At 38.9% G+C, this 24,870-nt stretch overlaps 1 long non-coding RNA gene across 2 annotated transcripts in view; it reads right to left on the bottom strand.

Moving 5' to 3' along the window:
- Nucleotides 1-22,631, bottom strand: part of LOC138103798 (uncharacterized) — a 43,609-nt gene extending 20,978 nt beyond the window's left edge. For both annotated transcript variants that reach the window (XR_011147861.1, XR_011147860.1), the window contains exon 1: nucleotides 22,556-22,631. This is a non-coding gene — a long non-coding RNA (uncharacterized lncRNA). The remainder of the gene's footprint in view (nucleotides 1-22,555) is intronic.
- Nucleotides 22,632-24,870: the final 2,239 nt, after the last annotated feature.

The raw sequence follows: 24,870 nt of genomic DNA on the forward strand, positions 1-24,870 counted from the left end.
TTTTTCCAAGGATGAAGGTCCAAAACAATGTTGTCCAGGGGGGTAGAACCCTTCAAAAGAGGGAGAGAAATATTCTCTGCACTCTGGGTTCCTACAAATTGGAGTTTCCACTTATGTCAAAGGTCTCATGTGCTACTATTAAGCTGTGCAAGAAAACAACATGTCATCTTTTTACCCAATGACAATAAGAGGTTTGGCAAGAAACTTTCTGCTGCACTGAAATCAGTGTTCAGGGAAACACAGGTTTAGAAAGAAAATGTGGGGGTGACAATACTGACGATAAAAATTACAGAAAATATGATTTTTTTTTTCTCCTATAAATATGAAGTGAAATCAAAGTCAGTAAATGAAACACATCTCTCTCATTTCATACAAGATAAACTTACAAGTTTTGACAGAGACATTATGTAGAGTACAATTTCCACATGGGAAAGCCCAAAAGATTTTCTGACAATGTATCACTCCTCAGTAATGTTATAGATTTATAGATGTATATACAGAGTGCCTCCCTTCCCAATTAAAGAATTAAGATAATCTAAGCAAGATATAATCTCTTTGTAACTATGCAGACTTGTGAGGTTTTAGAGCAATTTAGCTTTATGTACATCAAAAAGAGAAAAAAACTGTAGTTCTATGTTCTTAATATGCTGAAGTCATGGAAGGCTTCATATTAAATGAGCCACAAGAAATTAAAGTCAATCAGAACCCAATAATGCTCAGCTGTGTCAATTGGATTCTTTTTCAGCATCAGTTGAAGATGAGGATGCTGGATAAAGGGGACAGACAGGAAATGGAAAGATGTTTTTGCAGGCTGAATTTGCTACTACAGTTATGCAGACAAAACACATTGCTACATCCCTCCAGACTGAACTAATGCTTAGTGAAAATATGTGGTGTATAAAACATATGAGACAGAGTAAATGGTGGTCAGGAGTAAGTTGGAAGAATGACAAAATAAAGAAAGGGAAGAGTAAAGAAGGAAATTCTGCTGATACACAAATTTGTTGAAGAAGAAAGGATATTTTTGATTTTTTTTTTTAATGTCAAGGTCTAATTTTCATATGGATAAATTAATTACTGTCCAAAAGCATATCCTATTCTCTGTGAGCACAAAATACAAATCAGCCAATTAAAAAAAAAAATTCTTCATTTTTAGCACAGAAAAGCCTCTTTTCTGTATCAAGAATCTCAACGGGTCAAGATGGAAGAGAAAAACAGGTGTGCAATGCATTTCTAGATGTAAGTTTTGATGTTTATATGTTTGTCTCTAGCTTTAGTGTTTTTAAATGGGTCTAATTCTTGCTCTGAGATGAGAAAAAAATAAAGCAGAGTGAAATCAGACTGCAACAAACCTGAGAGTAAAAATTTCAAGCAAATATGTATTCGACTATATAAAGTAAAATGTAAGCTGTATTTCTGAAATCATACAAGAGGTACATGTTGGAATTAGGATACTTCATCTCTTATATTTTTTTAGCAACTCCTTAAACTGAATCTTTTCCTTTTATGAGTTCCCTTTTATTGCATCCATAGAACTTGAACACAAAAGTGTAGTTTGGGGGTAGCATCAAAACCACAACTTTAAAATAAGCCCTTCTCTGATAAAATAGAGTCAGTTCTTTCACTACCCTCCTTAAGTTTTCCAGTGTAGTGAGCAGGAATGCTGCTTATTTTATTTTCTGTACGCAGCTTCCCACTTAAAAATCCCAAACCATTCTCACGTGGCTGCTCGGTCTGTCCCTGGCTGATTTCACAGCCAAGTTGTAACATTTGTGGATGCTCCAAATTGTCTCTCACCTTTCCTGCTGAATCACAAAACATCACCCAGCAAAGTCACAAAACAAATGCCCAGAGGAAGAGTTTGTTCTCTCAGGGAATGAAGTCCTGATTTAGTAACTACATCCCACAGCAAAAATAAAGGGTTTCACTTAGCACACCGTCGTTCTCTGTCCATACATCTCCAGGGCTTTTGCAGCCTGGTACTGGAATAGAAGGAAGCAATCCCATCAGGGAGGCTGTGGCAAAACCACAAGGGACAAACTGAGATGAGGTAAAGAGGCATTTCCTTCACAAACTGTGAATATATCTGAGCTTCAAGTAATTAACTCATTCTGAAATATTTTGTTTCTGCTAAATAGTTTTACAGTTAAAAAAAATAATAAAAAATTACATTTTAATGGCTTTTATATTTTGAATCAAAAAATCCAAAGAAACCTTTATTTTGACACCAGTTTATTTCTATAATATTCTTATAGGAACAAATGCACCTTCCTGAAGGAAATTCCTAATGACTGATATTGACAATACACCTTTTATAAGGAATCAATATTATTAGCCAGCAAAGAAAGCCAGAGGACACCAAGCAAACTGGTATTTGCACAGACTTTGGTATTTGCATAGGAAAAGGAAGTGGTTCTGTCATTGGATGTTGTATTAGACACATAAAGAATATATAAATAATTATTCCTTTTTGTAGTTTTCATAGACTTATCAGAAAAAAATTGTTTGTCTTCCTACCCTCCTCATTGTGCTAATATTGAAAAACACCATTTTCAGTATTAAAGTCAGGGAAAAGGACTTCTGAATCTTTTAATGTCTATTAATGTGAAAGATCTTTACTAAAAATCAGAATTATTCCCTGCTACAGCAGCCGTGGTGACCTGATCATAAGTAGGTCATGATTCTGTGTACACTCACTGTAAAAATATTTGAAGTTTGACTATTTTCTCCTATTTCATGAAAGCCACAAAATTTATTTAACCACGGAACAGTACAAGTTGAGTGGATACATTGTCACTGCTGATTAATACCACAGATGTTTATGATTAACTAAAGTGCTAAAAAGCTCTATATGTGCAAAAAAGAAGAAGATTCTGGCCCTGAAATATATTGCATGGATTGAATATTAGATACTGTACTATGTTACTCTGCTCTGTTTCTTAAAAACAATCTAAACAAATTTCTCTAAAAATTGCAATAGACCTGACATAATCAATCACTGTCTTGATTGCTCAGACTGAGACACATGCTTTTACAATATACTTCACATGAATGAAATTGCTCCTCAATATCACAGAAATAAAATTATTGTTCCCTGAAGCTGAGGTCTCTGGGGTCTCCTGATTCTGGAAATTAATTGCATTAGTCCACAGGTAAAACCCATGCTTCATCTTTTCAATCACTTTCTCTGTCGCAGTCTAAAAAATTAAAAAGAGAAAGATAGCCATGCCCCTTCTGCGTCATATCAAACGTATTTTTAATCTTGTAGATCATTCCCTTTCATCACAGCACTTGTAGGGAAATAAATACTGAAAGCAGTTGGGAAAAAATCCTTCAATAAGAGGGGTGTCAGCTTTGGAATGGTTTGTGCTGAGGATCCCTGGTCTTTGCTTCGATAAGGCATTGTCAAAGTTAAACTGCAGGATCTCCAGTCTCTTTCCATCCAAGCTTGTGAGAAATGAGACAACTCTTAGTTAAAAATTAAAACCATTTATTAAAAACGGAAAAATTGAAAAATTGCAAAAATTAGCAAAATATAAAAATTTGGGATCCTATGGCTCAATAGATGGTATGCCCCAGGAGTGCAGGGATTTTAGATCTTCCAGCTGCAACAGCACTGGACCTCAGGTAGAGAAAAAGGGCTTGCAGTGCTAGGCTGGCCTTTGGCTGGTCCAAAAGCCAAAAAAATTACTAAAAGTTCCTTGATAGGAGTAGGCCTTCCCAGCACTGAACTCCACCTCAAGGCTGGAGGGAAGGGGCGTGCCTTTCTCTGACTCCTTGTTTTATAGTGCCTTTGCTCCGCCCCAGCCCACCCACAGCCCACCCCTTCGGTTTAAGGTGATTGGTGTTTTCCCTTTGACAGATTATCTCTGTCCACCAATGGCTCATCCTTGTCAGAGGGGTGGTATTAGTTGAGATAAGGGTCATTAAAATTCAGGTTGCCATGGTGCTTACAGGGTAATGGCTATGGGGGCTGGGCTGTTTGTTGGAACTGGGGTTTTGAAATCTGCCTTGGAACCAAAGTACAAGTAAAAACATAAAAAAAAAAATACATCCAACACATCTTAAAACACTTGTAAAAGTATACAGTAAACGCAGGAAAGATAACTCTTATGGTGTACAAGTGATTAATGGAAACTTAATTTTTGGTACCTGGGCTGATGGGTTAATTTTAACATTCAATTAAAAAATATTTAACTCAAAATTAATTAATTAAAGCACTTAATATGCAAAGACCAAGCACAAATAGGGATTTCATGTATGACAAAGCTGATCTGTCCTTCCAGGCTTACAATTTGGATTTTTTTTACTGGGCAACATTTTTTCTGCCTCTGACCTCTTTGATATAAAATCTCACAAATTTCCTGAAATTTTTATAACCCATTTGAACTCATTATTTCCTAATAACAGATTTACTCAGATCTTGCTATTAAGGACTTCAATCTCCAGTAAAATTTCTTAGTGAAGTCAATGGCATCGTAAAAGAAAATTATGGTCAAAAACTAATAAAAGCTGGAGTTTCAGTAATGGCTTAGATCAATCATTTGGAAAGCCACTACCTCAAGATCTTTTCCAATGGAAATAAAAACGCACACTTGCCTTCTACAGCTTCTATAGGAGAAACTAATTTGACATCTGACATTTTTTCCTGAAAGTTTCCCTATATTCGGAAATGAAAATGAAACCTCAGATACTTTTAGTAGAGAATAATGGCATTGAAATCAGAAAAGTGAGTTGCAAATGGTGTTGAAAAATCTGTATGTAAGAGGAATTAACAGAATCTAAAGGACAGAGAAAGATCAGACACATGAAACTCAAATAATACAATACAAACAACATACAATGAGTTTGATATCAACTTGAGCTATTCCAAATTATATAATGAAACTATGTAATTTGAAAGAGAATAACAGGGTCAACCGTAACATCCATTTCAATGGGATCCTTTTATAAGGAAATGTAGGATATTTTAAGTATGCACCACACATTATGTTATTTTCTAAAACACTACCTTTAAAAGGATTTGTATATCAGCATTGATCACTATTGTTTCTGTGAGAAAAGAAATGGTAACCAAATAACTATATAACCAGCTAACTAACTACGTTACTGTCAATATCTAGTCTTTCTCACTACTATTATTTTTCAAATGTTAAATAGCTGTGTAAGAAATTAAAAAATCAAGATAAGACATAAAAGGACATGCATCTTGAATTTTATTTCATTTTTTTAGGCAAACTTAATTTCTCTTGTGGTTGTTGTTGTTGTTTCTACCTGTCAGCTTTCCAAACTAAGCAGAAGATCATGTTATGACATGGAAATTGCATCTGGCAAGAAACATAGCAGAAGCAATGTCCCTGATTTTTTAAGAAAAAAAGGTTCAGTATTCCTGTCTTACTTGCTTGTTTATGCCCTACATTGTTGTCCTAAGAAGCCTCCTGATTTTTTGCAGGGTCGTAGTTTACAGAATTCACAGAACGTCTGGGTTGGAAAAGACCTTCAAGATCATCTAGTCCAACCCGTGCCCTAGCACCTCAACTAGATCATGGCATCGAGTGCCATCTCCAGTCTTTTTTTAAACACATCCAGGGATGGTGATTCAACCACCTCCCCAGGCAGTCCATTCCAGCACTTTTATCACCCTTTCTGTAAAAACCTTTTTCCTAATATCCAACCTGTATTTCCCTAGACGCAGCTTGAGAACTGTGCCCTGTCATTCTGTCAGTTGCTATCTGGTGAAAAAGGTCAACCCCCACCTGACTACAACTACCCTTCAGGGAGTTGTAGAGAGCGATAAGGTCACCTCTGACTCTCCTTTTCTCCAGGCTAAACAACCCCAGCTCCCTCAGCCATTCCTCACAGGGCTTGTGTTCCAAGCCCTTCACCAGCCTCGTTGCCCCTCTCTGAACACCTTCAAGCACCTTCCTAAACTGAGGGGCCCAGAACTGGACACAGCACTCGAGGTGCGGCCTCACCAGTGCCCAGTACAGGGGAACAATGACCTTCCTGCTCCTGCTGGCCACACTATTCCTGATACAGGCCAGGATGCCATTGGCCTTCTTGGCCACCTTGGCACACTGTTGGCTCATGTTCAGCCAGCTATCAGCCAGTACCCCCAGGTCCCTTTCTGCCCAGGCACTGTTCAGCCACACCATTTCCAGCCTGTAACGTTGCATTATTGTTTATTGTGGCCAAAATGCAGTACCCAGCACTCGGACTTACTAAACTTCATCCTATTGGACTCTGCCCATCCATCCAACAGATCCAAGTCTCTCTGCCGAGCCCTCCTTCCTTCCAACAGATCAACACATGCTCCCAGCTTAGTGCCATCTGCAAATTTACTAATGAAGGACTCGATTCCCTCATCCGTGTCGTCAATAAAAATACTGAACAGAACTGGCCCCAGCACAGACCCCTGAGGGACACCACTGGTCACTGGTCACCAGCTGGATGCAGCTCCGTTCGCCAGCACTCTCTGGGCCCGGCCATCCGGCCAGTTCCTGACTCAGCAAAGAGTGCTCCTGTCCAAGCCGTGTGCTGCCAGCTTTTCCAGGAGTATGCTGTGGGAGACAGTGTCAAAGGCCTTGCTGAAGTCTAAATAGACAACATCCACAGCCCTTCCTGCATCTGCCAGGCATGGTATATGGTATATGCCTGCAAGAAGTGACATCATAATCTCAAAGACAGGACAAAAAGAAGGCCAAATGCAATCAGACCCAGAACGTCTGATACACACCTGCATCTTCTGCTTCTAAAAGTCACATCTAAAGCAATCACACTTTTAGCAAACTCCTGAAGGAGGGCTCAGGGTTTTTGCTTTAGATAGAGCAGTATCATTTTACCATTCCCAGAAGTGCTTTGCTGTATTCATTCTTAATTAATCCCTAACGTGTTGAATGTCTGAGTGTTAAAGTCTCGTAATGGAAATGCTCCACATAATTGTATCCTGAAAGGGGCAAACAAGATGGAGAGAGACTAATTACAAGACCATATAGTGACAAGGAGGGATGGCTTCCCAGTGCCAGAGGGCAGGGCTGGATGGGAGATTGGGCAGGAATTGTTCCCTGGCAGGGTGGGCAGGCCCTGGCACAGGGTGCTCAGAGCAGCTGGGGCTGCCCCTGGATCCCTGGCAGTGCCCAAGGCCAGGCTGGACATTGGGGCTTGGAGCAGCCTGGGACAGTGGAAGGAGTGGCACTGGGTGGGCTTTAAGATCCCTCCAAACCCAGGCCATTCCATGATTCTGTGGTAATGAGGGACTGCAAAACAGGTGAACTTTCCCTGACAAGGCAGTGGAATGGAAAAGCATTTTTAGAAATTATTTGGGTCTGGCTTTCTCGGCCCTGTTGGTCAAACTTTTGACAGCTTGTTTTACTCTCCATGCATTAGCTTGGCATGCTTATTATTACATTCCTATAATAAGTGTTTCTTTTCATGGTGTCTATCTCATATTTCCTTTTCCTAACGCCATTGTAAAAAGCTGGCTAATTAGATTTTAAAATTCTTTCCTGCTAGTCCTTAAAAGTCTATTATCTCTTTCACTGATTTCTTTACACTTACGCCAGCCATACATTTCTTGTAATTCAGGATAGCCCAAGTGGAATTTTCTTTATGGCTATGCCTGCTGTACAAGGTACATTTATTTCACAAATGTTGTCATAGGTTAGCAGGCATAGTCCCGGAAGGGATGTCCTTGCTAAGGGGTGCTTACAGCTTCCTCTGGGACCTGACAGAACCTATCAGTGGCCAGTTTGAATGTGGACAATTCTTTGAGCCACTTAAAGTTGTGACCGCCTCTGTGATCCACACTTAAGAATAGACAAACTCCCCCCCAAGCTCTCTCTCGTTTCCGGCCCTGGGACAGGTGGCTGCAGGCCCCGTGTGGGGGCCAGCGGGCCCGGCCACGGCTCAAGGATGACCCCTCCAGAAGGGCTGTGGGCAGCCAGAGCGGCTCGGAACCCCATCCCCCCCATTGCGGCCAAGATTTCAGCAAAGCGGCGCCTCTGTCCGGCAGAGATCAGGTGAGCAACAGCGATAAGGGACACAGCTGCAAGGCCGGGGTGAGATTAACCCTTTTAGTGCTGTGAAGAGCTGAACACCTGAGGGAAGAGAGAGAGGAGAGGCTTAAAGCTGAAATTCTGTTGGAAAGCTATGATGTATCAGAGTATCCCGTTGTAATTTCATGAAGATCTGGGGGGGTGGAGTGTTCAACTCGTAAGCAATAGGCAGATGCTGACACAGCTGTAATTTCATGAGAAGTTTGGACAGGGAGAGATGAATCAGATGAACCAGATGAGGGCTTTTGCTCCAAATGGGAAAGGAGAAAACCTCAGTTCCTAGAGATGCTCCCAGAGATAGTCCTAGAGATGAAGATGAGGAAGACCCTTTGCTCCCAGGGAAGGAGAAGGGCCTCTGTTTTTTTTTGTTTCTGAACGGCTCAACCTTAAAATTGTACCCCAGAAAACTTCAAGAGTGGACCCTCAAAAGCAGTTGCGGGAAAAGCTGCAAGTCGGGGGAAGGGACTCACATCGTAAGCAGAGAGACTCCTCTCCCTAAATGGACGGAACAATATTTGGAAGTGGGTGGCTGTCTCATTGTGATAATGTGTTCATAGCACGAGCAAAAAGAGACTTCTCTTTCTAAATGGACTGAACAAGGTTATTATGGAAGTGGTAACAGACTGAACATCTCAAGGGTTGTCTTTTTCCATTGTCAGTGGGAGAAGGGAGGAAGGTGGGGGGAGGAGGAGAGTTCTGAAGGTGGTATAATTTTTTTTTCCTCCTTTAGGTCTGTTAATAAACTTCTTTATATTCTTTCAAGTTTGGTGCCTGCTTTGCATTTCTCCTAATTCTTATCTCACAGAAGATAAACAGTAATGAGTATTTTGGGCCAAACCACTACACTAAATTGGTTTTTCTGCCCAGTTACAAAACCCAACCCGCTACAAAGGTACAAACAGGTTCACTGATATTTCATGGGGTTTTTTAAAATTTTGTTTGTTTTGTTGTCTTTGTTGTTGTTTGGTTGGGTTTTTTTTTTTTTTTGTTCAGATATTTATGCAACCAGAGGGAGTGAATAAGAAAAAAGAAGAAAAAAAATACTTTCTGAAATATTTGCTGGAAAAGCATATCCACAACTGTCTGCTCACAGGGCTCGGCTTCTGTCTAAGGGTTCTAAGACAATTAAACACAAGATACTTCTGAGACCGGAGTCACTTGAGTTTAAGAGCTGTTGGCTAATGAGCTGTGAATCTTTCATAATGCTGTAATTTTTATTTGATAGAAAAATAATTGTGTATTTATTTAACCTGCACCTGTAATTAGCAGTGTTCTCCTTCTCAGTGGTGGTTTTTTTTTTTTTGCCAGCCAAAGACTTTTGTCTGCCCTACTTACCTGAAATATGTATTTCCCACAAGGGATGAGATTTGTTTTAATAAAGGGACAAATACCGTTGACTAAAAGTTTGAATTTCTGTCTAGTAAAAAGCCAGTATTTTTATCATTATATAATCTTGATTTAGAGTAAATATTACTTGACAATGAACAATTAAGAGTAAAAAGTTCCTGAAACAATGAAATTGAAGCGTTTAATTATCTCAGTTTAAACAGTGAGTTCAAAACAAAAACAATCTACTTGAACATGAGTGTTTCAAATGAAAACATTTCCCTTCCCCATGGAAAGTTCTAATCTTTTCTGGTGAAATTTGGTGATAAAAAAGATTGGAGTTTTAAAAAATATCTTAGCTAAGAATATTTCTCCAAGGCATTTAAATGAAAAGAAGTCCTTATCTCTCAGGGCAATTGGACTTAAATTGCATTCTTATTTTCTGCCTTAATCTATCCAAATATATTTTACAGGGTCCCAAACTTCAAAAGCAGAAATCAAACAGCTGACCATTTAAAAAAATAAACCGCATAGGGAGAAGTAAATATGTCAAAATAAACTGGATTGTGAACATTTCTAACCTTTTTTATTTCAAAATATTTATTTCAGTATTTAATATGTTAACAGTGGCAGGCATGAGATTATGCCTGTGAATGATGGAGCTCTATGTATTTCCTGGACATTTAACTGAAGGATAAGGACAAATAACTAAAGAGTAAAATATATATTTTTTTTATTGCAGGAGGGTAGGGGCTTTAGGAGGGTTGAGGAAATGGGTGGGTTGGAAAGGAAAGATTGTCTCAGACACACAGAGGATCTAAAAATGAATGAACAAATTCAGGCACAAAAAGTGGAAAGGAAGTGACTGAACATTTGATTTACTATGTGGCATAGCATGCAGGTTAAAAAAAAAAAAAAATTGTGCATCTTTGAAAAATCCTTCTCTATTCTGCCTTGAAACCAAGCAAGCACAAGTTGCCAGCACAGTCATAAATTCACCTTTAAAACTTGTGGGGGAATAAACAGATAAACAAGCTTAGAACCACTTTACTTGTGGCATTTTTTTCTCCCTGTCTGCAAGAGAGCAAGTGTGCACAAATTTGTGCTGGCCTTAGCGCCAGGAAGAGTCATGTTCCTGTAGACTTGGAAGCCATGGATTTAAAAAAAAAAAAAAATTCACAGGGAAAGGTGTGTTAATGTGAAAACAGGTCTTCTGTTCCAGCAGTTCTCTATTTGGTAAAAATAATTTCTTCTTCCATTCTCCCCTGGATATCTGATATTGACCCTTCTAAACAGATGGGACAGGATAAGAAGGATTTCATTGCTTAAAGATCTCTGCCTCTTAAAATATAGAAGTGCTTGAATCCTTCAGGCAAAAAGTTGTTTCTACAGAGTGCACATTCTAAAAGCTTTTAAACAGCTTTCTGCAGTTCAGAAATCCCTGTATTATTCTGTAGCCATTGTGTTCCTGTGTAGCTTCAGTTGCAAAACTACATTTGTCTTCCTTATTCATTTCTAAATTTTCATTGCCCTGTGAAGAATAATTAAATCACAAAGCAGGTGAAGCCAGCTCAGTGGTGAATGAAAAGCCAGTGCTGCAAAACAGTATCAAAAATTGAAACTGAACAGTTTAGCTTTACCAGCTAATTTACTTAGGTATCACCCTAAGGCATCAACACCATTTATCACTACTGCAGTAGTCTGGAATGTTTGCACCATCACTAGGAGCAGAAGTATTTATGAAAAGAAAACAAAACCAAAGATTAGGAACTTCAGGGAAATACAAGGTAAATATTGAAATGAATCAGCAAATGCACAGAATATCTGCAACTGGGCATCAAGGTCTGTTTAGCATTAAAGCAGTGCACATATGAGATTCTAGGCAGGGAGTCATGCTTACTAATCTCCAAGATGTGGAGATATCAGAAGTTTTTAAAGTAAAACACAGTCACAACTTCTAAAGGGCTTTGCAGGGAGAACACAAATATTTGTGTGCAACTGCAGTTTTAAGAGGAATAATGAAGAGTTTGTACACACAGTAAAAGAGGGTGGTAGCAGAGATTTTGCAAGAGATTTAGTTTTTCACAAGAACTTCTTATAAATACTTAAAGTCATTTAAATCCATCTCTATTACTATTTAAAGCAACACAAAGAAGCAAGCAATACAAAGGCAAAAAGGAGCCAACATGCAACTCTTAGAGGGCTCCAAAACTAATATGAAAATTCTCTTTTTTTAATACTATCAGCACACGCAAAAAAGTATTTCCATAGCATTTCTGACGTTTGAACACGCCAGTCAGACTCACATCTGAAAATTTAGGGGTTTGGAACAATAGGCTAAAATTATGTAGCAATTGAACATTGCTACAGTTCAATGAATAGCAAAAAGCATAGGGGACTCATTGAATAAAGAGTGCAAAGATTTTATTTGATTGTTCTCTCCCTCCAAAAATTTGCAGCAAAACTAAACATATTTAGCTGAAGTGACTACTTCTATTCTTTTCACTTTGTTGGTATAAAACCTAACTATGAAAGCAATAAAAAAAAGGGCATTGTGGATTTAAAGTAACAAAAGAAATCAATCCTAACTATAAATTTTAAATTTCTTTGCTTTGGTGGTTGTAACCCCATAGTTTCCCTCAGTAGTATTTTTTCAATCTAACATCACTGCCTGATACAGTTTAAGCTGTATATATCTAAAGTATAGCCCATTTTCTCTAGGCCCTTAAAATCTTTCCCTTTGATAAAAGGGTTTGCAACCTATTGAAATGCAAATGGAGATAAACATTAAAGTGTCATGCAAACGATGTTACCAAAAATATGTACATATTTTAAGCTGTCTTTTTAAGATTTTGTATTTCTGGAAGTGCATCTCTGCTCATTTCAGGAAAAGAAGAAATAGTAAACATTTCTTGTTTTGTGCAAAATGTCATGTATTATCAAGAATACTTGACCATTCTTCATCATGATTACTGGAGCAAAATGTAGTGACTCTGTCTTACTAAAATCATCAGTTCTCTCTCATTTAGGATAAATTTCTAGCTACTCATCATCAAATGACAATTTTTCCTGCCTTTGATGATGAAGATATCAGACTATATTAATGGTCCACCAAATTCCTGCCACATTCATAATTTCACTTTTCTGTTAGATTGTCATGTATGGTAAGCTCAGTAAGTTGTTTGGGGTTCTATGAGTGATTTTCTGAAACCACAGCCATCCAAGATACACCCTCAGCACGACACAAACCTAAAAAATTATTTCATGTTACTATCTTTTGATAGTTTCAAAATATTTTATCTTGTCCCTGGAAGTCCAACAATATCTTCAGTTTTATTTGTGCCCATATTTACATAATTGCTAGAATTTAATTTTGCACTTCATTAGCACCCCCAGCCCATCCTAATATTCTAAATGAGCAAGAGTTCTTCACATTTCCTTTAATCACAAACACTCATTATAATTTTTCTGGGTGATGGGGTATATCTGAAAATCAACATAATTCCAATATGTCTAATTTACACCCAACAGAGTTCTCAATTCTCCTAATCATGTTTATGCAAATGTACAAGCAGGAGAAGAATTAATGTAAGGATTTCAAATGCGTTTAAACCCAAATTTTCTCACTGAAAATCGTCCCTGAACTCATCACTCATTTCCTTTCCCAAAGTGTAGGTATATGTTTTCTGAAAATACACATCTTTTTCCTGTGCATCGAGATCTCAGAATATTCTGTGTCAAAACTCCTTTTTCCAGCATTTACTTTACTGAGTTGATGAATTTGCTCCTGCTCTACCAGTTTTCACCACTCAAACACTCTCTCTTTGAACTCTCTTTTTTTTCTGTTTCTGTTTGATGGTGTCTGTTTTTTCTTGAAACAGAATACACTGACAAGTCCAATTACTTCCGCTCCTTGTGAGATGAATGATCTAAATTCAACTCTTTTAGCCAATGGAAAACCCTCCAGACTCTGCTGGCCTGGATTTTTAAAGGAGAAAGGGAAAAAATATCACCACTGATGAAGAGCCATGGAGGTCAATTGAAGCTTGACCCCTTAACATTGATGGACCCCGATGGCCCATCCCTGGAGGTGTTCAAGGCCAGGTGGGAGAAACTTGTTCTTGTGGAAGGTGCTCAGGACAGGGGGTGAAGCAAGATGATCTTTAAGGTCCCTTCCAACCCAAACCATTCTGTGATTGTATGGTCATCCACCAATGGTGTTAAGGATGCTGGCTGACATGATTGGGAAGGTCCCCTCTCTTTGCTTCTTTGTGGTGCCATGGAGGTTGGGGCACTTCCCAGAAGACTGGAAGAAGACTCATGCAGTCTACAAAGTCCCAAAGAAGGATCCAGTGAATTTTAAGCCCGTCACTCTTTCTTCAGCCCCTGGGGAAGTTCTGGAATGAATCCTCCTGGGGGCTATCACGAGTCAGAGGAAGCACAGGACTGGGAAAAACCAGCATGGATCCAGCAAGAACAAATTGTACTTGACAAACCTGATCACTCTCTATGACAAAGTCCCCTGCTTGGCTGATGTGGAGTGAACAGTGACCATTGTCTTGAAGCCTAAGATTTTTAGCTTCTTATATTTTTCATATATTTCTAACTTTGTAGATTGCTAAAAGATAGCTGTAGCTTCTAGCACTTTTCCTGTCTTTCTTCCCTACATTTAGGAACACTAAGCTGACCTTATAAACACATTCCAAAAATATTGTTCAGTCTTATTCCAAGAAGAAAACCAACTACAAGGGCGTTCTGTTTTCCAACCAGAATCTGGACCAGACATAAAAAAAGTGGGGCAAAATAAACCTCTGGACTGCTTCTAGTGGGGCAGGACCCCAGGAACTATTACCTAATACAATAACCTTTTAATTGGACAATAGATGATAGATATTCTACTTGACTAACCTTATAAAATTTTAGAGTTACTGTACCATGTGTGATTTTTGCCGTATTGTGTACCTGAAAGCTTTCAAGTAAGTTTGCTTTTATATTCACTCTAGTGTTGTTGGGGAGATCTATTATATTTTCCAGGCTACAGTCTAAATGGATTTCTCCAAGGTTTTCAATACAGTTTTTTAGAGCCTTCTGCTAAAAAAACTTCTTCACTATGTTCTAGGGAAGGGGTCTGTGGGATGGCTGGGGGACTGGCTGACAGGTGACACATGGGGGGCTCATGATACATAGATCCTTTCCAAACTGGCAGATTGTCCCAAATAGGGTCCCCCAAGCATCAATATTGGACCCAATATTGTTTATTATCTTCTTAAGTGATCTGGATGATGAGATGAAGCATACCCTCATGAATTTTCCCAATGATACCATACTGTGTGGGGAAGCAGACACTTTGGAAGGAAGGGCCCACCCTGCAGGAAGATCTGGACAGGCTGGAATAGAGAGGGGAAAAAAGAACTTTACGAAGTTCCATAAGGACAAGTGTAAGGCCCTGCATTTGGGAAAACCTGTGAAGCACAGGCTGGGATCCACCCAACTGTGGAGCAGCTCTGTGAAAAGGGACCTCTGTGGAAAGGTACCTGGGAGTCCCAGGGAGAACCCAGCTCGAGTGGGTGACCAGGGTTCTGCTGCAGCAGGGAAAGCCAACAGGATGCTGGGTGGCATCAACAAGGCCATATCCATCAGAGGTAAATCCATGGTCCCGCTTTGCTCAGCGTTTGTTGGGTCACACCTGGAGCACTGTGTCCAGGTTTGGTCCCTGTTGTGCTGGAGAGGGTCCAGAAAAGGGCCACAAAGAGGATCCAAGGGCTGGGAAGTCTCACAGGTGAGGAAAGGCTGAGAGACCTGGGTTTGTTCAGCCTTGAGGAGAGGAAGCTGAGGGGAGCCCTCACCACACGTTCCACTGTTTAAAGGGTGGCCACAGAAGAGGTGGAGAGTCCCTTTGTACACGGAGCCACACGGAAAAGACAAGGGGTAAGGGGTGCCAGGGACTCCTGGGGAGGCTCTGACTGGACACAAGAGGAACCATTTTCAATCCTTTCAACCATAACAATCACCCATTGGAATAATCTGTCCAGGGAAGTGATGGACTCCCCAGCTCTGGACATTTTTAAGATTCAGCTGGGCAGGGCTCTGGCCCATCTTGCCTGGACCATGATTTTGCCAAGAAAGTTTGACCCAGATGATCCTTGAGGTCCCTTCCAACCTGGGATTCTGTGACTCTATGAACTTGCAAATTCAGGAATATTTGTCCTAAACAAATCATAGCTGTGGAACATTTGTTCTGATCTATGTTTGGACATTCCAAGACAAACAAGTCTGTTGCTGCCATGCAAAGAAGAAAACAAATGGAAAACAATTTAAATTTTAATATAAAGTTAGTCATCATGTATGATGGAAAACCCAGCAACTGAAAAAGCCTTAAAGATAAGAAAATTTATCACCATCTAGCAAAGTACATGAGAAAGCCAATATGATTTCTTAATGGTTTAGTTCCAGTAAAATGAACTCACTTTAAGTATACTTCCTGAAAATATTACCTTCCAATATCAGAAGCTGCAAAACCATTGACATATTAAAGACACAAGGAATAGGAAAAAGGTCTATGGTTTATGAAGATTTATAAATGATATATTATTGTGGCATCACATAGTGATGCATCAGTCTATCTCTGTCAATGATGAATTGGGTCCTTTAATCAGTGCATTTTTATTTAGCTGTACTACAGAAAAGAAGAATTGTTTATAAAACAGAAACTGACCATCCAAGCCAATATTTAACATCCTGGTGGGGTGAATAGAGTGTCTTTTCTTTGATAAATTTACAAAATTGCTTACAACAGGAAACGATAAACAAAAAGATTAATGAAATAAAGCGTAATATTTCCATGTTATCAGATAGCACATTCAGAGTTCAAGAAACCATATACATAGTTTTATCAAATCAATCAAATTTCATTGACACTATTCATCAAATAGTGCCTTTGCCATTGTTTCTCTGCTTTTCTTGGAAGTTTCATAAAACTATTTTTAATTTAACTCTTCTTTTTGTCACATATGTAGGTTTTAATTGGCATTTCAACTACATAATTTTTAAAAAGAATAACACAATAGCAGTTTTGTAAAACTTTGCTTCAAATGTAACAATTAGCTTCATATTTCATATATATGTAGAGTTTATTTTTCCTTGTACACTTTTGTTTTCACACAGTTTTCTCATTCAAATTACCAGATCAAAAAAACCTTGTTCTTTAATTTACCCACACTATGTGTTCTCTAAATTAAAGGCCCCTTAAGTTGCACAAAAAAAGACCATAATTTATTTGCAATTGCCTTTGAGTAGCTGAAAAATTCATTTAAACATGATTCTAGTAAGTAGTTACCATGCATCCACAAAAGTGAAAATTCTCTGAATTTCCTGCAATTTTTTTCTGCATAATATATTTTGCATTGTGTGATGAGTGTACAAATCCTCAGGTACATACAAATTCCATGGTTTTGCACTTTATTTTCACCTCACATTATATCAGCACAAAGGAGGTGACTATTTTGTATTTCTTCATATAAAATCTTGTTTACTCTCTTTAAAGCCTTTGTTTTTCTCTGTATAATGTATAGATCACCATTTTCTGGGCCTTGACACAGATCTTGCCTTGATTTGCATCTTTATTAACAAGCTGAATGATCAGGCTCTGCAGTTTTAGCATGAAGCAGTCAAGTAGGGATGAGTCATAAGTTGCTTATCTGTTATATTAAACATTACTAATCACAGAAAATTTGGGCTATTTAAAGATGAAGAGGGTTAAAAGTGTTTTGGGGCTGCATAAAATATGGCATAGAAGAACTAAGAATAAAAAAGGTGACTTATGATGTATTGTAATATTATGAATTGGTCCCTGTACATTATGTAGTACATTTTGTAGTCGACAACTCTATTTGTACAAAGGTTCCCCTCTCAGGAACTGCATTTGTTTTGAAGCTGCTTATCAACTTTAAAGGGCTGCAAAACTTTACAATTTCATTCTTGCAAAAGGCACCCAGGAAATTTTAAAGTTCTGGATCTAACTAAATCCATGTTAGGAAGCTTTGTGAGCTACCTGAGAACAGTTCTGGTTCCCAGTGTTAGAGATGACTCCAGTGTCCAGCAGCAGTGTTTCAACTCTTAACGTGTCTTGAAATTGTTCTGGTGGCCTCAGCAAAGACTAACAGAGCAAAATGATTTCATATAATCACAGAAGGGTTTGTTCTGGAAGGGACCTTAAGGACCATCTTGTCCCACCCCCTGCCATGGCAGGGACACCTCCCACTGTCCCAGGCTGCTCCAAGCCCCAATGTCCAGCCTGGCCTTGGGCACTGCCAGGGATCCAGGGGCAGCCCCAGCTGCTCTGGGCACCCTGTGCCAGGGCCTGCCCACCCTGCCAGGGAACAATTCCTGCCCAATCTCCCATCCAGCCCTGCCCTCTGGCACTGGGAAGCCATTCCCCCTTGTCAATTAGTCTCTCTCCATGTTTCAGTAGGCTCCCTTCAGGTCCTGGAAAGCCAGGATGAGGTCACCCCAAAGCTTCTCTTCTCCAGGCTGAATAATCCCAATTCTCTCTCAGTTTTTCATCACAGTAGAGCTGTTCCATCTCATTTTGTGAAAGAAAACACCCCCTGATATCCTGAAGCCAGACCAAATGATGTGGAAGGCTAAGGATGAGGGACACGGAGCAGTTCCAGCTTCCCATGAGCAATGACACATCTTGCATTTGGCTGCCATCCTGGAGATGTCACCTGCAGATGTTACCTGCAGATGTGCTGCAGCCTCCACTGCCCCCAGCCAGCCACCACCACTCTGCAGTCTGGACATCCCCCTACCTCACCAATCCCTGTATTTTTGTTCATTTCACACTGTTTAATTCCTCCTAGATTCTTTTTTCCCAAGTCCTGCCATGTGGCAGAACTGTAAGTGAAATCTGTGACAGAAATCTGTCTTCTCTGTTTTAATTTTCCCTTTGTTTCCCTTTATTTTAAAAAGCAGTTCACATCCACCCTCTGTCTAGGTGGATAATTTCCCCTTATTTTCCTAGCATGTTCTGCCACTTTTCTTCTGACTGTGGGTTTGACATGGGGACACCAAACATCACCTTCTATCTTTTTCCTTGATTGCCTCCCCTGATTGGCAAGCCCACACAGATGAATGGCAGTTTTCCTAGGAATGACTCCCAGCAGTTCATCAAGTGGGCTTGTCCCTTGGACACATCCAGGAAATCCAGACAAAACCATGTAATCTCCTCTTCCTGTCCTCTGCTTTACCAAGTGTAACAGTTACTGAACAGAAATGGTGAGTACAACCATGTAATATGGAAGAAAATAAAACATTTTCTATCCTTGCCATTTTTCCATGGGTCTTGAACAAATTTCATTGTAAGGGACCCTGTTCTGCCCCCTCCCAGCCCCTAAATTCAACCCTGAGCCCTCTCTCCACATAAATGCCCTCTTGTGTGATATCAACACACATCTTCAACACTGGACTGGTAAGGTTTTTCTCATCTGTGAAACTTGTTGAGAAACAAGAGAAAGGCTATTCTTCAGTTGTTAAGTATTTGTAAAACTTAAGGAGTCCCCAAAATACAACTAAAAGCAAAAAGAAATATCCACAGAGCAACCTCTTTGGCTAGAATACTTATGGAAAATTTGGCCTATCTCAATACACCTTTAGACCTGTACCTGCAAGACATATGTGTTCATAAAATGCACATAATGAATAAAAAACCACATGTAAATCACTGAACTGGTTGATACCAACATTAGGCAAAATTAAAATTAAGGATACGTTCCCTGCTGTATTATTTTGTGAAATTTAACAGAGTTTTTCATATTTATTTTAGTTTTCTCCATTTTTTTATGGGTTGTATTTTCCTAGACTAAACTTGGATTACTGAGAGATTGTTATTTCAAGATTTTTTAACATATTTTTACATATTTGACAATTGTTTTCCTAAGGTTTCCCTCTGCTACATGGCTATCACAACAAAAAAGACATCTCATCTCTGTAACATTAACACGAATGGGAATCAGTCATGTTTTTATTTGGCACAGTTTCTTTAAGGGTTTTAGTGATTTTATCAACTTGCCTCCAGCCTCCAGAAGTGAACTAGTTTGGTTGGTTGTTATTTGAAGAAAGAATGTGTTAGAGGCCATTCTTTTGTTTTTATTAAAATAATCATAAGATCTCCAAGGGGATATTTGTGGTTCAAAACTAGTATGTGTATAGGTCAGGTCTAGATTTGTTTACTGCTGCAGAAACACAAGGATTCAAAGTGAAGCAACTGATACTTTCCAGCAATTACTTTGTCTAAAGTGTACAGCTATTCACATCCCTTTTTCCTTTCCCTTTTTCCTTTCCCTTTTTCCTTTCCCTTTTTCCTTTTCCTTTTCCTTTTCCTTTCCCTTTCCCTTTCCCTTTCCCTTTCCCTTTTCCCTTTCCCTTTTCCCTTTTCCCTTTCCCTTTTTCGCTTTCCCTTTCCCCTTTCCTTTTTCCCTTTCCCTTTTCCCTTTTCCCTTTCCCTTTTTCCCTTTCCCTTTCCCTTTCCTCTTTCCCTTTCCCTTTTCCTTTCCCCTTTCCCTTTCCCTTTCCCTTTCCCTTTCCCTTTCCCTTTCCCCTTTCCCTTTCCCTTTTCCCTTTCCCTTTCCCTTTCCCTTTTCCCTTTCCCTTTTCCCTTTTCCCTTTCCCTTTTTCGCTTTTCCTTTCCCTTTTCCCTTTCCCTTTTTCCCTTTCCCTTTCCCTTTCCTCTTTCCCTTTCCCTTTTCCTTTTCCCTTTCCCTTTCCCTTTCCCTTTCCCTTTCCCTTTCCCTTTTCCCTTTTCCCTTTCCCTTTCCCCTTTCCCTTTCCCTTTTCCCTTTCCCTTTTCCCTTTTCCCTTTTCCCTTTTCCTTTTCCCTTTTCCATTTCCCTTTTCCCTTTTCCCTTTCCCTTTTCCCTTTTCCCTTTCCCTTTCCCTTTCCCCTTTCCCTTTCCCTTTCCCTTTCCCTTTCCCTTTCCCTTTCCCTTTCCCTTTCCCTTTTCCCTTTCCCTTTCCCTTTTCCCTTTCCCTTTCCCTTTTCCCTTTTCCCTTTCCCTTTTTCCCTTTCCCTTTCCCTTTCCCTTTCCCTTTCCCTTTCCCTTTCCCTTTCCCTTTTCCCTTTCCCTTTCCATTTTCCCTTTCCCTTTCCCCTTTCCCTTTTCCCTTTCCCCTTTCCCTTTTCCCTTTTCCCTTTTCCCTTTTCCCTTTTCCCTTTTCCCTTTCCCTTTTCCCTTTCCCTTTCCCATTCCTTTCCCTTTCCTTCCCCTTTCCTTTCCCTTTCCTTTCCCTTTCCTTTCCTTCCTCTTCATAAATTTTCTGTGTGATGTATTTATACTGTAGTAGAAAAGAACGAAACTGGCCTCTTCCCTCCTTTCTGTTGCAGCTAAATTTTTTTGAAATAATTCTGCCTCACGTAGACAGTGGCCATTCAGTGTCCTTTAACTCTAAATCACCCCAAGGGATTTATTAACAAGAATAGGAGTTACCCTAACTCAGAGGTAGCTTGCAAAAACACCTTTCCAAATTAAGAAGCAACTACTTCTTATCATGTAAAAGAAAAACTGAACTGGAGAAAAGTTAGGACCATTTTCAGGCGAAAAGCAAGCACTTTAGTTCCAAAGAACAAACCCTTTCACCAAGGCCTTGTTGAGACAGAGCTTCCCTTTGGGTGGTGGTGTCTTCATACCAGGCTGTCTGTGAGTGATATTTTGGCTTGTTTCTATCTGTATAGGACTCCAAAGCCCTGCAGGCTGGAAACTAATACCTACAGAACACAAATTTCCAGATGAAATTATATCACACAGTTTGTTTGTCACATTTACTGAGATTTCTGCATTTTCCTGTGGATTTGCTGTGACAGAGAAATGTGATTTTTCTGAAGTTTGATCTTTTAATCCCTCAATAAAGACAGATTTTTCCCTTCAGTCACTTAGCCTCTGGTTATAACATCAAAACCAAACGAAAAAAAATTGTAACACCTGAGTAGTATAAATTATGTCTTCTCAGGATGATCTTAGAGGTATTTAAATTAGTAGAGAAAATGGCAATTCAAGATTTAATATTGCTTTTCTTATCAGCATCTTTTATCTAATGGTTATCTCCCGATAAGAAAAAAGAAAGAAACCTGCTGATATTCATTCTCTGGCCTCTGTGAAATCATTAGTGCAAGTTTAATTGGAATATCATTTGTGGCATGGGTTCCTGCCACTTGGATGCCAACAAGCAGAGTGGTGTGTTGAACTTGGACTCAGACCTCCACAGTTTCCTTCCTAACAATATTTTAACAATTCCATTATCTTTGTATTTTTCTTCGCTGTGTTCTGTTTTCATAGCAGCCACATGTTTTGTTTTGCCAGTGCCCATTTGTGCAATAAATTCAGTATTCTTTAACCTTACCACAAATATTTCATTCTCTTCCTTTAACCGTAGGATGTCTTTCAAACATTAACCACCTATGAACAGCTATGCTTCTTGATAATGTTTTGTTAAAGGGAGTGACAATGTCATGCATGAAAAAAAAATGCTAACTACACCTCATCTGTAATTACATGTCATGAGACAAACATTATGGGAACTATAATAATATATTTATGGGACTGAAGAGTTTTAAAGTCTGAAGCCACAAACCAAAATGAAATCAAAATCAGAAGCATAAACTGAAAGATTAGAATTTTTTTTTTTTTTTTTTCAGAAACTGTGCTGTAGTAACAAGAATATTTCACTTAGTTTGAAGATTAACCCAAAGAGTACAAAACTTGCTAGTCTCCTTCCAAAAGTACATATTGGAAGTTAATATAAAGAAAAATTGAATATGGATCAATAAACACAATCAGTAGTGCAGATGAATCATTTCTGTTACTCGAGAAGTAAACAGAACAGATTGAGCAACAGCCATGCTATGTAGAACAGCTTGCTACATTTTAATTACCCTTTCAATAACATGGGCACTTAATTTATTGAACTTTTACAGGAATCAACAGTAGCCTTAAAACATACTTCAAAGGGAAAAATAGCGGCCCAGGAGCTATATACACATCCTCCTGCTTGGCTGGCAGTGTGGAAAATGCCAGCTTCAAAGGATTAAGGCTTTATTTGAGGATCCTAATTTAAAGTGTTACTATGGGATATAATGGTACCAGTGGTCATGCCTTTAAATAAAGCAGAAAGGTGTCACTAACCTTTATTGACAGCCCCATGAAATGTAAGATTAAGGCAACCGTTCTGATTCTGCTGCAGAGCCCTTTGTCCCCTCAGCTCCCACGTGGCTCTGAGGGAGAGCACTTTTCTGGCACAGTAAAACAGTGTTTTGGGTCACTCTGGACTGTGGCAGTCTAAGAGCACGCTACCCTGCTTGGCACAAAATTCTTCTAGGCTCCAACAGATATTTGATATCAGGAGAGGTACTTCTTGGCAGCATTAACAATTTTTTTTTTTATTTGAGTGCTATCCAAAAGAGAAGACAAGGTGCAGCTTTCAGATCTAGTAGCAACAGCTTGAGGCAAAATGTGGGCACCTGAGTCCATAAAGTGAAATTGCTGAAGTTACCATCAGCATTCCAAAGGCCCAGGCTGTTGTTATGATCAAGCTGGCAGAGAGTTCATCAGGACCTTGTCATACCAGAAATATACTTTGCTCTTCAGTAAAGAGAATATTTGGACTCTGTGGTTCATGTCTTTCTTCTCTGTAAGAGGTTTGAAACCCTCTGTCTCTCATTATTAATTGAAAATAATAATGATAATAATGATAATAAATAATAATAATAATAGTAGTAGAGTTATGGGTGCAAACTATTGGGTTCTTATCCCCCGTGTCGACTAAATTACACTTTTCCTTCTTTTTTTATGTAGGTCAAAACAGAGAAAATAACAGAAAATTCTGACTTTTTTTTGACTCGCTGGGGAATGCCCTCATTTGTTGTCAAGGGCCAAAATTTAAAAGAGTGAAAAAAAGTTAAAGGTGAAATGTCACAGAAAACTGAGACACTGAATCCTGTGGAACTCATAGAAAATGTGAGCAGAGAAGAGAATAAGTTAAGAGCAAATCACTGCAACCTGTGATACCTTTGCATCTGGAATCCCTCATGATGAACTAGAACTCCCACACACTAAACATTTAGGAGAATTAACATGCAAGTATTGGGCCAAATACTCTGCTCATATGAAATTCTGTGCTCCATTGAATCTGATGTTATGTTGATTTATACCAGCTGAAAACTACTTTTCATGTAGTAGAACTCTCTTCAGGTAATTGAGTCACCTGATTGTTTCTTATTCCTTACTTTAGAAAACTTTTCCTTTTAAGAATCTGAAAGATTTAAAGCCACTGAATCTGCTCAGTTAGAAATTAAATTATAAATGCAGCACATAACACTTAACAATAAAGCACATAATGGTAACAAAAGCTTAATGTATTGCAGTCCTAAGGGGCAACAGGAGCTGTTTTATTCTATACCACTCCTTGCTCAGATTGAGTGGTGCATTTCAGTACGTATTATCTTTTCATTACAGTCATTAAAATGAGTGAAAAGAAGCTGAGATACGTTTTGCATCCGTGTTATTTGAGAAATGCCACCAAAGATAATTTATAAGTTCCACATAGGAGTTTTCCTTTCTTTTGAAAGTTAAATTTTCAAAAGAGCTTTGAAGAACTGGAGCTTGACAAAAATACTCTCTAAGTAGTTTTCTGTTATTCTCTGAAATATAGGACAGGGAAGTAGCCAGGAATTGCTCTAGGGGGAATGTAGTGGAGCTGTAAAGATCTCAGGGTTCAAAGGTAATAAAATAATCCCATAACATCTTTACTCTTCTGAAATGTTGGCTCTTTTCCAATGTCACCAGCTATTTTTCTCTATAGTCCCCAACATTTAAGTTGTGTCTTCAGCTGAAAGACACTTTATTTTCTACACTTCCATTCTTCCCCGAGGAAAATTTCAAATAGGCTCAACCAAATGAGGTTGTGGAAGACACCACTCAAAACACTGAGCAGATGAAGGGGCAAGGAGGGACTTTTTTCTTTGGTGAAACACTAAAATACAGAAGGATAAAGCAAATCCAGAAGGCAGGAACATGCACATTTATCCTTCTGGCAGATAAAACTTGGCATCATCCTGATGAGGATGCTCAGAGAAGATTTCCTTTAAAACAAAGAGACACAAAGCTGTATCTGATTCACAGTTTCATGTCATGCTGAGCACGTCCTGAAACATGGTTTGAAAAAATGCTCAGCAGCTTTAAAAGTATTCTCTAGATTGATCAAGCTCTTCTTCTGGAAAAGAGGTTCACACCACACTGTGTGACAGTGATATGCTTTTTCTGTCTTCCTTTTGGACCATGACATATAAAAGAGGTGTTGCAATTCACCATATTTTCCAATCTGCTTTGTGCCTTTTACTTTGTGCAGGGGAAAAAAAAAAAAAAAACAAACTAACTAAATATTAAAACAAACAGCATTTCTTGTGGTTATTGGTGATGTAGTCATAGAACATTTATTGATC

This window comes from Aphelocoma coerulescens (assembly GCF_041296385.1).
Source record: "Aphelocoma coerulescens isolate FSJ_1873_10779 chromosome Z unlocalized genomic scaffold, UR_Acoe_1.0 ChrZ, whole genome shotgun sequence".
Classification (NCBI taxonomy): domain Eukaryota; kingdom Metazoa; phylum Chordata; class Aves; order Passeriformes; family Corvidae; genus Aphelocoma; species Aphelocoma coerulescens.